The sequence below is a fragment of the Choloepus didactylus genome, chromosome 9, assembly GCF_015220235.1.
Source record: "Choloepus didactylus isolate mChoDid1 chromosome 9, mChoDid1.pri, whole genome shotgun sequence".
In the NCBI taxonomy this organism is placed as follows: domain Eukaryota; kingdom Metazoa; phylum Chordata; class Mammalia; order Pilosa; family Megalonychidae; genus Choloepus; species Choloepus didactylus.
The window spans coordinates 23446145-23462106 of record NC_051315.1 but is presented as its reverse complement, the minus strand read 5'-3'; the positions used below and the strand labels follow the sequence as shown (position 1 = coordinate 23462106).

Genomic DNA, 15962 nt, shown 5'->3' with positions numbered 1-15962 from the left:
TTGAATTGTTCTTGAGTCTCAATCATCTTTCAGAATTTTGAGATAGTTGATTCTGCCGTTTATTTTGCTGTTTCTAAGAGGAACATTTACCATGATGTCTTATGCTATCTTTTTTTTTAAATTTTAATACTTTTTTATTAAAGCAGTTTTATTCCCACAACATCCAACATGTACTATCAGTGGCTTTCAGTATAATCACAGAGTTGTGCTTTCATCACCACAGTCAATTTTAGAACATTTTCATTGCTCTGAAAAGAATTCAGTACTACTTATGTCCCACTGTTATTGACACTTAGCATTGGTTTGGTGTGTTTGTTACAGTTGATGGAAGGATACTATAATATTACTGTTAACTATTATCCATAGCTTACATTAGGTGTATTTTTCCCCATATACTACCCTATTATTAACATCTTGCAATAGTGATATACATTTGTTTTATTTCATGAAAGGACACTCTTATATTTGTACCGTTAGCCACCTTCATCTTACACAACAGGGTTCACTATGTTATACAGTCTCATGTTCATCCTTTACCTCACCTTCTAGTGACATACATGACCCCAAACTTCCCCCTTTCAACCACACTCACACACGATGCAGTGCTGTTAATTACATTCACCATAAAGTGCTACTGTCACCTCTATCCATTTATAAATATTTACAATCACCTTATTAAAAATTCTGCACTAATTAAGCATCAGCTCCCATTCTCTATTCTCATTCTATCTTCTGGTAACCTATATTCTAAGTATTAACTCCATGAGTTTGGTTACTATGTTTAGTTCATGTTAGTGAGATCATATAATATTTGTCCATTTGTGTTTGGCTTATTTCAGTCATAACGTCCTCAAGGTTTATCCACGTTGTGCATGCATCAGAAATTCATTTCTTCTTACAGATGTATAATATTCCATCATATGTTTATCCATTCATCAGTTGATGAGCACTTGAGTTATTTCCATCTTCTGGCAATTGTGAACAATGCTGCTTTGAACATCAGTGTGCAAATCATCCCTGCTTTCAGTTCTTCTGAGTATATACATAGTATGGGATTGCTGGATCATATGGCATTTCTATGCTTGGCTTCCAGAGGAACCGCCAAACTGTCTTCCACAGCAACTGTACCATTTTACATTCTCACCAGCAGTGAATGAGTTTTCCTATTTCTTTGCATCCTTGACAATGCTTGAAGTTTTCTGTGACAAATAGTGGCTATTCTAGTGTATGTGAATTGTTATCTCCTTATTCTTTTGATTTCTATTTCCTTGATAGCTAGTGATGTTGAGCATCTTTTTATTTGCTTTTTAGCCATTTGTCCTTCGTCTTTGGAGAAATGTCTACTCAAGTCATTTTCCCATTTTTAAATTGGGTTGTTTGTGTTTTTATTAATTGAATTGGATTTCTTTATCTATTCTGGATAGTAAACCCTTATCAGGTATGTGATTTGCAAATGTTTTCTCCCATTGAGTAGACTGCCTTTTCACCTTTTTTTAATAAAGTCCTTAGAAGCACAAAAATATTCAGTTTTGAGGAGGTCCTATTTACCTATTTTTTTCTTTTGTTGCTTGTGCTTTCAGTGTCAAGACTAAGAAACGTCTGCCTACCACAAGATCTTGAAGATGCTTCCCTGTATTTTCTTCTAGGAGTTTCATGGTCCTGGCTCTTATGTGCAGATTTATTTCTGAACTCTCAATTTGGTTCCATTGATCAATATATCTATCTTTATGCCAGTACCATTCTGTTTTGACCACTGAATATTTGTAATATATTTTAATGCCAGTTCAAATATATTTTATAATTGGCTTTTCCTTTTCTTCATAGTAGACTGTTGGAATTTTGATATGGATTGCATTGAGTCTGTAAATCAATTTGGGTACAGTTGACATCTTATATATTTTTAGTCTTCCAATCCATGAACATGGAATATCCTTCCATTTACTTAGATGTTCTTTGATTTCTCTTAGGAATGTTATGTAGTTTTCTGTGTACAAGTCCTTTATGTCCTTGGTTGAATTTATTCCTAGATATTTGATTCTTTTAGTTGCTAATGGAAATGGAATTTTTTTCTTGATTTCCTCCTCAGATTGTTTATTACTAGTGTATAGAAACACTACTGATTTTGGGGTGTTGATCTTGTACCCTGCCACTTTGTTGAACTTATTTATTAGCTTTAGTAGCTTTGTTGTAGATTTTTTTGGCACTTTCTAAAGATAGGATCATGTTAGCTGCAGCTGATGAGTGTTCTACTTCTTCCTTTCCAGTTTGGATGCCTTTTATTTCTTGTTCTTGACTAACTGCTCTGGCTAGAACTTCCTGCACAATGTTGAATAACAGTGGTGACAGTGGGCATCCTTGTCTTGTTTCAGATCTTAGAGGGAAAACTTCCAGTTTTTCACCATTGAGTATGATGTTAGCTGTGGGTTTTTCATATATGCGTTTTATCATGTTGAGAAAGTTTCCTTCTGTTCCTATTTTTCAAAGTGTTTTCATGAAGAAACGATGCTGGGTTTTGTCACATGACTTTTCTGCATCAAGCAAGATGATCATGTGGCTTTTTGCCTTTATTTTGTCAATGTGCTATATTACATTAATTGATTTTCTTTTGTTAAACCACCCTTGCATACCTGGGATAAAACCCACTTGATCATAGGGTTAAATTCTTTTAATATACTTTTGGATTTGATTTGCAAGTATTTTGTTGAGTATTTTGCATGTATATTCTTAAGAGATATTGGTATGTAATTTTCTTTTCTTGTATCTTTTACTGGCTTTGGTATTAGGATGATATTGGTCTCATAGAATGAGTTGGCTAATGTTCCCTCCTCTTCAATTTTTTTCAAGAGTTTGAGCAGGATCAGTATTAAGTCCTCTTGGAATGATTAGTAGAATGCACCTGTGAATCCACCTGGTCCTGGGCTTTTCTATGTTGGGAGGTTTGTTTTTTATTGTTGCTGTTTTGTTTTTTTTATGCCGTTTTATTGAGATATATCCACATACCCTACAATCATCCACTGTATACAATCAGTTATTCACAGTACCATCATATAGTTCTGCATTCATCAACAGAATCAATTTTTGAACATTTTCCTTACTCTAAAAAAATAATAATAAATGAAAGCATAAAAGAACACCTAAAACATTCCATCCCCCCATCTCCCCCTATTTTTCATTTAATTTTTGTCCCCATTTTTCTACTCATCTGTCCAAATACTGGATAAATGGAGTGTGAGCCACAAGGTTTTCACAGTCACACCATGTAAACTACATAGTTATACAATTGTCAATAGCGCATAAGAATACCCTGCAGAGTGACCTCTTGACTCCATTTTAAATCTCTCAGCCACTGAAAACTTATTTTATTTCATCTCTCTTCCCCCTTTTGGTCAAGAAGATTTTCTCAATCTTGTGATGCTGGGCCCAGGCTTATCCCTGGGAGTCATGTTCTGCGTTGCCAGGGAGATTTACATCCCTGGGAGTCTCTCCCATGTAGGGGGAAGGACAGGGAGTTTACCTGCTGAGTAGGCTTAGAGAGAGACAGGCCACATCTGAGCAACAAAAAGTTTCTCTGAGGGATACTCTTAGGCACAATTATAGGTAGGCTTATCCTCTCCCTTGCAGTAACAGGCTTCATATGGGAAACCCCCAGATCAAGGGCTCAGTCTCCTAAATTGGTAGTCCTCAGTGTTTGTGAGAATATCAGGAATAACACAGGTGGGGAACTTGGGATGTTTTTGATGACTGCTTCAATCTCTTGTGATTGGTTTGTTGAGGTCTTCTATTTCTTCTGGAGTCAGTGTAGGTTGGTCATGTGTTCCTAGGAATTTGTCCATTTCATGTAGGTTGTGTAATTTATTTACATACAGTTATTCATTGTATCTTATGATCTTTTTTATTTCTGTGGGGTCAGTAGCAACCTCCCTCTTAGATTTTATTTATTTGCATTATCTCTCTTTTTTCCTTTGTCAATCTATCTTAGAGTCTGTCAAATTTATTGACGTTCTCAAAGAACCGACTTCTGGTTTTGTTGATTCTATTGTCTTTTTATTGTCACTTTTACTTATTTGTGCTCTAATCTTTGTTATTTCTGTCCTTTTGATTGTTTCAGAATAGTTTTCTGTCCCTTTTTGCGTTCTTCCAGGTTTGCAGTTAGGTCTTTGCTTTTAGCTCTTTCTCCCTTCTTTAATTTAGGTATCTTGGGCTATAAATTTGCTGTCAGCACTGCTTTCATTGCAACCCATAAGATTTGATTTGTTGTGCTCATTTTTGTTCATTTTGAGATATTTGATATTTACTGATTTCTCTTGCAGTTTCTTCTTTCACCCCGACTGTTTAAGAGTGTGTTGTTTACCCTCCATATATTTGTGAATTTTCCAGTTTTTTGCCTTTTATTCATTTCCAGCTTTATTCCATTGTTGTTATCAGAGAAATTGTTTTGTATAATTTCAATCTATTTAAATATATTGAGACTTGTTTTGTGATCCAACATGTCATTTATCCTTGAGAATCATCCATGAGCTATTGAGAAGAATGTGTATCTTGCTCTTTTGGGGTGCAATGTTCTGTATATGTCTATTAGGTCTAATTCATTTCTCATATTATCAAATTCACTGTTTCCTAATTGATCCTCTCTCTACAGGGTCTATTTATTGATGACAGCGGTGTATTGAAGTCTCCCACTGTAATTGTAGAGACATCTACTTCTCCCTTCAGTTTTGACAGATTCTGCCTCATATTTTGGGGCACCTTGGTTAGGTGCATAAGTATTTATGATTTTTATTTCTTCTGGGTGATTGCCATTTTTATTAATATATAATGTCCTTAATTTGTCTTCTTATAACAGTTTTGCATTTAAATCTATTTTGTTTGATAGTAGTATAGCTACCCAGCTCTTTTTTGGTTACTGTTTCTGTGGAATATCTTTTTCCAGCCTTTCCCTTGATACTGTTTTTATCATTGGGTTTAAGGTGAGTCTGTTGTAGACAGCATATAGATGACTCATATTTTTTTATCCATTCTGTCAGTCTTTGTCTTTTGACTGGGGGGTTTAATCCATTGATAGTCAGTGATATTACTGTTTAGGCAGTACTTGCTTCAACTATTTTATCCTTGGCATTTTTTGTCATATCTTGTTTTTGTCTCTCTTTTTACTCTTTTAGTTACCTTTACTGATAATCTTCATTTCTACACTCTCTTCCAAGCCTCTCTCTCTCTTTTTTTTTTTCTATTCAGCCTGTAGGATAGAAATACTCCCTTTAGTATTTCTTGTAGGGCAGGTCTCTTGATATTGAACTCTGTCAGTTTCTTTTATCTGTGAATGTTTAAAATTCTCCCTTGTTTTTGAAGGATATTTTTGCCAGATAAAGAATTCTTGGCTGGCAGTTTTTCTCTTTTAGTATCTTAAATATATCATACCCCTACCTTCTCGCTCCCATGGTTTCTGATGAGAAATCAGCAGTTAGACTTATTGAGTGTCCCTTTTATGTGATGGGTTACTTTTCTCTTGCTGCATTCAGAATTCCCTCTTTATCTTCAGCTGTTAACAGTCTGATTGGTCTTGGGGTAAGTGTATTTGGATTTATTGTGTTCAGAGTACATTACACTTCTTGGATATGCATATTTATATCTCTCTTAAGAGTTGGGAAGTTTTCTTCTGTTTTCGTCATATATTCTTTCCACTCCTTTTTCTTTCTCTTCCCCTTCTGGGATGTGCATGACGTGTAGTTTGTGCACTTTGTGCTGGCATTCAATTACCTGACACCTTGCTCAGATTTTTCCATTTTTTTCTCTGTTCTTTTGTCTGTTCAGTTTTGGATCTCTATCTTCTAGGTTGCTGATGCTTTCTACTGCCACCACTTTGCGTATTTTTTGCCTCTAGTGTATTTTTAATCTCATCTATTGTGACTTTCAGTCCTATAAGTTGTTATTTTTCTTTGTATACTTTACCCATTGGCTTCTTAGCATCATTTACCTGTTTAGCTGTATTTTCCTTCTTCTCCTTGAGTTCATCTTTGATTAATTGTTCCAAATTCTGTATCTCTTCTGACATTTTAATTTGTTCCTTTGACTCGGCCATTTCTTATGGTTTCTTAGTATGTCTTGTAATTTTTTCCTGATATCTAGGTACCTTATTATCTTGATGAGATTATTCTGATGGTCAGTTTCTTTCTTGTCTACGATTTTGTTGTTGATTGGGTTTGTCTTAAGGCTCTTCTTTGACACTTGGTTCATCAGTATTTCCCATCCAAAAGGGGGCCAGGGACCCAAGCTGGGGATACAGACCACTTCCAAAAGGTCCTGGGAAGAGGGTCAGTGAAGACATCTAAAAAATCTTTTTTACAGTTGCACTTACTTGGCTTGTCAAACAGATATCCATCCCTCTTTGCTAAGAAACCTTTTTGATGGCTCCCCAAAGGTGCACTTTCCTGGCCTGCCCACCAAATGGCACTTTTCCACAACCTATTCCCTGCAGCCCTAAGAAGATAGGGTATTTTTAACCCCTTGGCATCTCTGCCTCTGATGTGGATGGAAACAATGGGCCAGTGGTACCTGTCTGGGACAGACTAAAGCAGCTGGATCCATCGGTGTAAATTCTCTATATAATAGCTGGCTCAGTACTGGACCATGTCCCCCTCTGTTCTTTGGGAGATGGGCTTCTGGGGCCCTCCCAGTCTGTAGCAGCCTGCCAGGGAGGGACCTGCCAACCCAAAGCTGCTTGCCTCAAGAGTCGGTGATGGGCACCAGGAGCTGTGGCCAAATGAGTTAGTCACAGATTGTCACTGAAGTTTCTCAGTGTCTTCATCCTGCTCTTCCCTGGATGCTGTACAGTACTCCCCTGGTTTCTGGAGCACGAGAACAGTTGTTTCAGACCATTTCTTGCTGTCCCCTAGCTGTTTGGGGAAGAAGATTGAGTCCTGCAACTCTGTATTCTTCCTTCGTCTACATTGCCATCTTGATGATGTTACTGCCACACATCCCAAATTTTAATCCATAATAATTACCCTTAATTAGCTCCTCCTTACTGTATTCTCTATCTAACTGCTTTATTTGTTCTGGAAATATTTACTTATCGTCTACTGAAAGAGATACTACATAATTGTCAAGAGGGTGAGCTATAGGCTGCCTGGGTCAAATTTCTGGTTCTGCCGTTTACTAGTTGTGTGACCTTGGGTAGGCAAGTTAATCATTCTTTGCCTCAATTTCCATATCTGTGAAGGTGAGATAATAAAGAGTACATATCTTAGAGGCTATTGTAAGGATTAAATGACTTCATATATGTAAAGCACTAAAAACAGTGCCTGGCACATAGCAAGTATATATTGGATTTTATTGTTGTTGTTTTAGTTGACCAGGCTAGTGCTAGATTCCAGAGTGTTGAAGTAAGCCCCAATAAACTAGACAGTCTATGATCCCTGACATTATGAAGGCATTCTAATGGGAGGGAGAGAAAAATCAACTAAATGGATAAAAATAATCACCAATTATAAAAATGCTGTGAGGAAATCAACTGATATTAAGGAAAATCTGGGGAAGTCCAGATGGGAGCTATTGCTATATTCCGCTTGAATGGTGATTACGGGTTAGGATCGGTGATGGAATAGAAATGGAGAAAAATGGGTGAATTTGCAGTATATTCGGGGATAATAAAAATTGGTATATTCATTTTCAGGGCTAAAGTAAAATTTGAAATCAAGGATGAAACTCAGGTTATTTATTTGAGTAATTTGCATGGTTATACTATTTACTGAGAGTGTGGGCAGGAAACACACATATTTGGTGGAGAGATCAACACTTTGATTTTAGATATTTTAAACTGAAATAAATGTGTGTGAGACACCCACATGTCAGGCCTGAAGCTCAGAGATTATAAGTCATACTACCTCGTCTATTTCTTGCAGCCTTTTAAAAGATTGTGCTCACTGATCTCCCCCCATCGCTCTCTAAAAAATTTCCGAATTTGACAAGATAATCTTTGGAAAATAGATTAAAATCAAGCAAAGTTTCCCAATTCTTTACAGAGTAAATTAAAAACTCAGCATGGCATTCACAGCCCTTTTTCACTTCTTTACCACAACTTATGAGCATTTTATTCTTTATTTATACTAACTTTGAAATGTGACTTCCTTCTCCCTGGATATCTTTATCCTGAATGTCCATCTTCAGACTCCACTATTGAAATTTCCACTTGTGTTCCATAAAATATTTAGTGATATTTTTAACACGTACCAAGTACTATGTTTTTCCTTGAAACCTTCTTAGATTGCTTACTACCCTGCCCAGAGTCCACACTACCACTTATGTATACTTGTTTCATTTTACCTGCCATGTTGTATTGCAGTTATTTGTTTATAGCTCTCATTTCCTCCCTAGACAGGGTTCTGAGCTGAAGATACAAAGGTTCAAATTTATCTTTGTATCACTGGTATCTACAGAATTCTGACATATAATAGGTGCTTAGTAAGTATTTGTTGAAAGACTGACTTTTTTTAATGCACTTTCATTGAAATATATTCACACACCATGTAATTCATCCAAAGTATACAGTCAGTTGCTTATAGTGTCATCATGTAGTTGTGCATTCATTGCTGCAATCAATTTTAGAACATTTTCATTATTTGAAAATAAAGAATAAAAATACTCAAACATACCATACCTCTTATCCCCCCTTATTTTATATATATTCATATGTGTGTGTGTGTGTGTATGTATACTTATATATATATTTAATTTTTTTTGGTGTTTATTTTATTACTCATCTGCTCATACACTGGATAAAGGGAATGTCAGTCACAAGGTTTTTGCAATCATACTGTAACACAATAAAAGCTATATAGTTATACAGTCATCATCAAGAATCAAGTCTACTGAATTACAGTTCAACAGATTCAGGTATTTCCTTTTAGCTATTATAATACCCTAGAAACTAAAAAGGAATTATCAATATAATGCATAAGAATAACCTTCAGAATGACCTCTTGACTCTATCTGAAATCTGTTAGCTACTGAAATTTATTTTGTTTCATTTCTTTTCCCCCTTTTGGTGAAGAAGGCATTCTCAATCCCATGATATGAGGGTCAGGCTCAACTTTGGTAGTCATGTCCCACATTACCAGGGAGATTTACGCCCCTGGGAGATATGTCCCATGTAGGAGGGAGGATAGTGAGTTTATTTGCAGGTTGGTTGAGAGAGAGACAGGCCACATCTGAGGAACAAAAGAGGTTGCCTGGGAGTGACTCTTAGGCATAATTAGAAGTAGGCTTAGCCTCTCCTTTGCGGGAATAAGTTTCATAAGGGTAAGCCCCAAGATTGTGGGCTTGACTTTTTAATTTTGGAGTCCTGAAGGACTGATTTTGAGAGGCAGTGTTATTCCATGTTGGCAAAAATTCAGAGTTAAATTAGACCAATTTAAGTTCTAGGCTTTTTGTCACCAGTGGCTAGTTGAGTAACCTTGTGAAATTATTTAACATCTGTGAACCACAATTTTCTTGTCCTTGGCAATGAAGATAATAATACTTGTCTTTGTGGGGTTTTTTTGTTTTTTTTTTTGAGAAATACAAGAGATTTTCTAAAATTTTCTAGTATAGTGCTCCCTAGAAAGAGATCACCCAGTAAATGGGAGTTATTTTATCATTATTCTGAAAACAGTCGTCTATAGGATGAAAAATTTTAGTGTCCCTGCTTTTAATGTAATTGGTTGTTAGATGTGGAAGTTTTAAAAGCCCATAATAAGTGTTATTTAAAGTATTAGGTAATTTTATAACTTACTAAAGTTGATTTCTTATTTTTTTAATAATATTCAATTTTACTTCAAGTGTCATTTCAGTTTATTAAATTTAGGTTGCAATTTACTGACAATGTATACAAATAGAATTATATCAGATATAAACATGAAAATGTAATGTGCTTTGTTATGAAGGTATTCAGTATATTACAGTATGAGATACATTCCAATGTTCTGATCGGATCTGAAGTGTTTTCATGATTGATTACATTTACTTTTTAATGACTTTTTGTGTAATCACGTTAAAAATATTTAAGTAGATTAGTAGCTGTCTCCATTGAATACTTTTTCTGTTCATAATTACAACAGTTTGATTTTTCTGTAAGTATGTAATTTCTGAAATCCATATCCTTTAAAGCAGAGGTGTCCAATATATCTCCTAGTTTCACCACTTGTAGTGAACTTGGAATTTATTGAAGTCTAATTCATATTTCCAATAAGGAACTTGAAATTACTTATATTACTACATGATGACTTCAGTACTAACTTTATACCTAACCTTTGGGAAAATTATTTACTGAGATTATTAGCCTCTAGACCCCAATTAAAGGAGAAGGGAATAATGAGTAATAGATCTTATTTGTTATTGTGAAATCAACCAAGATTTGTATAAAATAATTCATTTTCACATTTACTGATTGGGTCTATGTAACCAAACTGCCATAGTCATCAGGTCCATTTCCATTCATAATTTTTGGTTGGCCAAGATGAATTTTAAAATAATTATTTGTCTAGTTCAAATGAATTTGTTTTTAAATTGAGCAGATTTCCTTGACACTATGTATTAAGAAAAAATTTCCCTACATGGGCTGACTATGTCTCAAAACTTTCTAGGGTATTCTCTGGAGCCGTAATCCATATTTAATAAACCTGCTATAATATTAACTCCTTGTCAAAATGTGTCTGCAATTTCCTATAACTTGAACCTGGCTTACTGTCTTTCTGCCTCCCTAGAAAGACTGCAACATGTAAACATATAACCCAACTGACTTAACATACTAGTTTATTAGTTCTTGGGCTGCTACATCTCCAGTGAACTTCATTTCCATACTAATAAAGCCATGCATTCCCACAGCCTCACTTCATACTTTCTCATCCCTAGAAACTTTTCTACCTCTGAACTCTCTAAACATGGTCTCATTATCCTTTGAAGCTTTAATGTAATGAATAATATTGAGTGCTTAGTGCCTGGCACTGTTCTGGATGCTTGGAGTACACCTGGAGCTTATACCCCAGTGGGAGAGGGAGAGACAATAAACAAAAAGCATAATAATTAAGTAAATTGTATAGTATTTTATAAGATGATAAGTCTATCAAGAAAGCAAAAGTAGAGAGGGGAAGAGAGATAGGGAGTTTCAATTTTAAATAAGCTGGTTAAGTTAAGTTTTCGTGGAGGAAGTAAAATTTGAGCAAAAACTCTTAAAGGAAGCAAGGGAAGTATCCATGCAGATATCTGGGGGAAGAGTGTGATAGGCAAAGGGACCAGCTATTGTGAAGTCCTAAGACAAGAACATCCAAGGAGGTCAGTGTGAGAGAGAGGAATAGTGAGATGGAAAGGACATGGAAGCTGGGGGCTAGTTGTTTAAGGGCTTGTAAGCCATTGTTAGGTCTGGCTTTTATCTGAGTGAAATAGGGAGCCAATGAGGAATTTTAATAAGTGATATGGTAGGATTCTGGATATATTTTGAATATAAAGTTAACAGGAGTTACTGATGGATTGGATGTGCAGTATGAGACAAAGAGAGGAGTCAAGGATTACTTTAAGTCTAGTGGTATGGGCAACTGGAAGGATGAGATAGGTAAGGCTATGAATTACACAGGGTTTGGGGGGCATATCTGAGGTTCAGTTTTAGACTTAACTGTGAGTGCCCATTAGACTGCCCACAGAGAGATGCCTGATTAGATAGATAAGTCTGAAGTTTGGGAGAGACCTGGAAGTCAGTGGTATAGAAATAATAGTTAAAGCCATGAAATTAATGATATTGATAAGAGATAGAGAAAGGAAGGATACTAAGAACTGGGTCATTCCTACCTTAAGAGGACAGGGAAATGAAGAAGAACCAGGAAATTTAGACTGAGAGGGAACTACTAGTGAGGTAAGAAGAAAATCATGAGGGTGTGGTTATTCCAGAATCTAAGTGAAAAAAGTGATTTAAGGGGTGGGAGTGATATACTGATAGGTACAGTAAAGTGAAAACTGAAAATTCTAGCTCTCTTCCTTTGCCCTCCTATTCAGGGCCTTTATATATACTATACTGTCTTCTTAAAATACTCTTTGATCACTTCAAGTCTGATTAATGTCTGTTTATTCTTTATGTCAGCTTTGATGTCTGTTACTCTAGTAAGCCTTCCAGCATCCCCAAATCTGAATGAAGAGTCTCTCCTTATATACTCCCTTAATATCCAGTACATCCTCTATAGTATTTTTTCCAACAGTATATCTGTCTTCTTTACTATGATATGCCCAGAGCCTAGCACAGTGTCTGCTACATGTGGATACCCAAATATGTATTTTTCCAATGTATGGATGAATAAAATTCAGGCAGTTAGTTGTATGGTTAATTTTTTTTTCAGAAATGTACTTGTATTTTAGTTTTTTTTTTTTCCCACTTTTCTATTTAACAACATTTAGATTACATTACACACTAATTTGGGGGACAAAGAATGAGTCACATGAATTTAGTTTTGGCATTTTCTTATAAAATGATAGCATGATAAACATTTCTTTACTTCATATTTGACTTTTGTAATTTGGTTCTAGAGAGCTGTTTTCTCCAAAAAATTACTGAAGCTTTCGTCAATTTTTCCAAGAGTCTCTCTATTCCGGTTTGCTAACCCTGCCATTTGCAAAATAGCAGAAATGGATTGGCTTCTATAAAGGGGGTTTATTTGGTTACAAAGTTACGGTCTTAAGGCCATTAAGTTTCCAAGGTAAGGCATCAAATGAAGAACACCGATGGTGTCCGGAAAACCTCTGTTAGCTGGGAAGTCACATGGCTGGCATCTGCTTGCTCCCGGGTTGTGTTTCAAAATGGCGTTCTCCAAAATGTCAGTGTCAGCTTCCAACTGCCATCTTCAAAATGTGTCTCTCAGCTGCAGCAAATGTCTGCACCTGTGTGGCTCTTTTCAAAGTACTCTGGTGATTTCATTAAGACCCATGCTGAATGGGTAGAGCCACACCTCCATGGAAACATTCAACCAGACGTCACACCCTAACCAAAGGTGTCACTCATAGTTGGGTGGGTCACATCTCCATGGAAACAACCTAATCCCAATATCCCAAGAGATTGGATTAAAAGATCATGGTTTTTTCTTGTGGGACATAATACATCCAAACTGGCACACTCTCTTATTTCCTATTGTGCTCATTGATTTTTAAATTTTCTCTTTAGTTGCAGAAGTCCTGACTGCCAGATCTTCATACGTTGATTGGCTTTTCATGTGATTTTTTTCCTTTACATTTTTATTTTGAAATCATTTCAAACTTACGAAGCAGTTGCAAAAATAGTACCAAACCCAAAGATATGGAACACTTCCAGAATTTGTGAGTTGTCCTTGCACAATGGCCATGCTGCTCTCTGTATCACTCCAATTTTAGTATATGTGCTGCTGAAGTGAGCACTGATTATTTTTTAACTATGACTCTTTGCAGGGTAAATATTTTGAGTATTTTTAATAGACTTTTTCCTAGGGATTTACCCCTGAGGCAGAGATGGTACCTTCCTGTGGTAAAAACTGAACTAATGTCCAGATTTATGCCTTGCCTTTGGCACTAGCTGCATGATCTTGGAGTTTTATCTTTCTGGACCTCGTTGTCTGAAGCTTTCAGTATTCATTGGTATTTTTAAGTCAGGGAAGTTTGTTGGTTGTTTGTTTATAACTTTTTATTCTAGTAAAATATATAAACTCAAAATTTCTCATTTTAACCTCATTTAAGTGTACAATTCAGTGATATTATGTTACCATCACCTACATCTATTACCCAGACTTGTTCATCACTTCAAACAAACTCTGTACCCATTAAGCAATAACTGTCCATTTCCTTCACCTCCATCCCCACCTCTGGTACCCTTTAATCTACTCTCTGTCTCTCTAAATTTGCTTATTCTAGTTTATTTCATATAAGTGAGATCATTTGGTATTTGCCTTTTTGTGTCTGGCTCATTTCAGTCAACATAATGTCTTCTTCAAGCTGCATCCAGGGTGTAGCATGTATCAGAACTTTATTCCTTTTTAAGGGTGACTAATAATAATATTCCATTGTGTGTGTGTGTGTGTGTGTGTGTGTGTGTGTGTGTATGTGTATGTGTATATATATATATATATATATATATATATATATACACACACACACCACATTTTATTCATTCATCAGTTGATGGACACTGGGATTGTTTCCACCTTTTAGCTACTGTGAATAATGGTGTTATAATATTGGTATAAAAATAGCTGTTTGAGTCCCTGCCTTCAGTTCTTTTGGATATATACCAAAAAGTGGGATTGCTGGGTCATATGGTAATTCCATATTCAATTGCTGAGGAACCACCAAACTGATTTTCATAGTGACTGCACCATTTTACAATCCCACCAACAGTGTAATAGGAATCCAGTTTCTCCACATCATCACCTATATATATATTTTGATAATAGCAGCTGTCCTAGTGGGTGTGAAGTGAATTGGTGGGGGGTGGGTGAGTCTTTTTTTTTCTCTGTTTTTAAACTCTCTATTTGGAAGTAATTTAAAACTTACAGAACAGTTGTCAAATAATATAAATTATATACAGAAAACTGCAAGAAATCTGAAACAAATTTTGCCACATTTGTCTTAACATTATCTGTCTGTCTGTCTATCCATCTTTATCTCCCTATCTATTTTCTGAACATTTAAGAGAAGGTTGCATACATCATATCCTTGAATACGTAATATTTCTATGTACATTTCCTACTAACAGGGATATTCACTTACATAATCACCTTAAGTGATTACATTGATATAAATTTACATTGTATATTCCAATTTTTTCTAATGGGTTCCAATAATCTCCTTTTTGCCTTTTCTCCTCCATTCTTAGACCCCAGCCAGAATCATATATTGCATTAATTGACATCATCCATTTATCTTTCTCTTTTTTAATTTTGATAACTTACATACAATATAAATTTTCCTATACCAGCCCCTTTCAAGTGTACCATTCAGTGGGATTAATCATATTCAGAATGTTGCAGTATCCTAACCACCATCTGTTACTAGAACTTTTCCTTTACTCCAAACGGAAATCCCATACTCATTTTGCATTAAATCCCCATTCACACTGAATCCGACCACTGGTAACCTGTATTCTATTTTCTGACTTTATGAGTTTGCATATTCTTTGATTTTTTTTTTTTTTTTGGTGGTTACCATGGGGATTAAGTTTAATATCCTAAATCTATAGCCATCTCATTTACTTTGATACCAACTTAAATTCCAGAGCATACTTAAGCCATATTCCTGTACCCCTTTCTCCCCCACCTTTATGTAGTTCTTGTCACAAATTACATATTTATATATTTGAGTCCAAAACCATTAAATTATCATTACATTTTATGTATTTGTCATTTAGATCCTATATGAAGTAAAAGGTAGAGTTACAAATAAAAACTACAATAGTACTGGTATTTACATTTACACGTCATTATCTTATTGAACATTGTTATTTCTTCATGTGGCTTCATTCAGTTATCTAGTGTGCTTTCCTATCAACAGGCAGAACTCACATTATCATTTCTTGTTGGGCTGGTCTTGTGTTGGTGGTGAAGTCTCTCAGGTTTTGTTTTATAGGAAATGTCTAATCCCTCATATATATATATATATATATATATATATAATTAGAGAAGTTGTGGGTTTACAAAACAATCATGCGTGAAATACAGGGTTCCTATACACCACCCCATCCTCAACATCTTCCATTGGTGTGGAACACTTATGATGATTGATGATAGCATTTTAAAAAATAATTGTACTTTTTTAACAGTAGTTACTTTTGTTACAATTGATGAAAGATTATTAAAATTTTACTATTATCCCTCATCCATAATTTACATTAGGTGTATTTTCCCCATATATTCCCTTTTATTAACATGTTGTGTTAGTATTATATTATAATTCATCAAAGATCATTCTTTTACTTGTACTATAAA

General features: G+C 35.4%; 1 protein-coding gene and 1 non-coding gene across 7 annotated transcripts in view; one reads left to right on the top strand and one right to left on the bottom strand.

The window, feature by feature from the left end:
* Window positions 1-15962, top strand: part of ZRANB3 (zinc finger RANBP2-type containing 3) — a 362832-nt gene that overhangs the window by 14324 nt on the left and 332546 nt on the right. The window lies entirely within an intron of this gene.
* On the bottom strand, window positions 13301-13404 carry LOC119545009. The gene has a single exon (XR_005219004.1). It is a non-coding gene; the product is annotated as a U6 spliceosomal RNA (small nuclear RNA).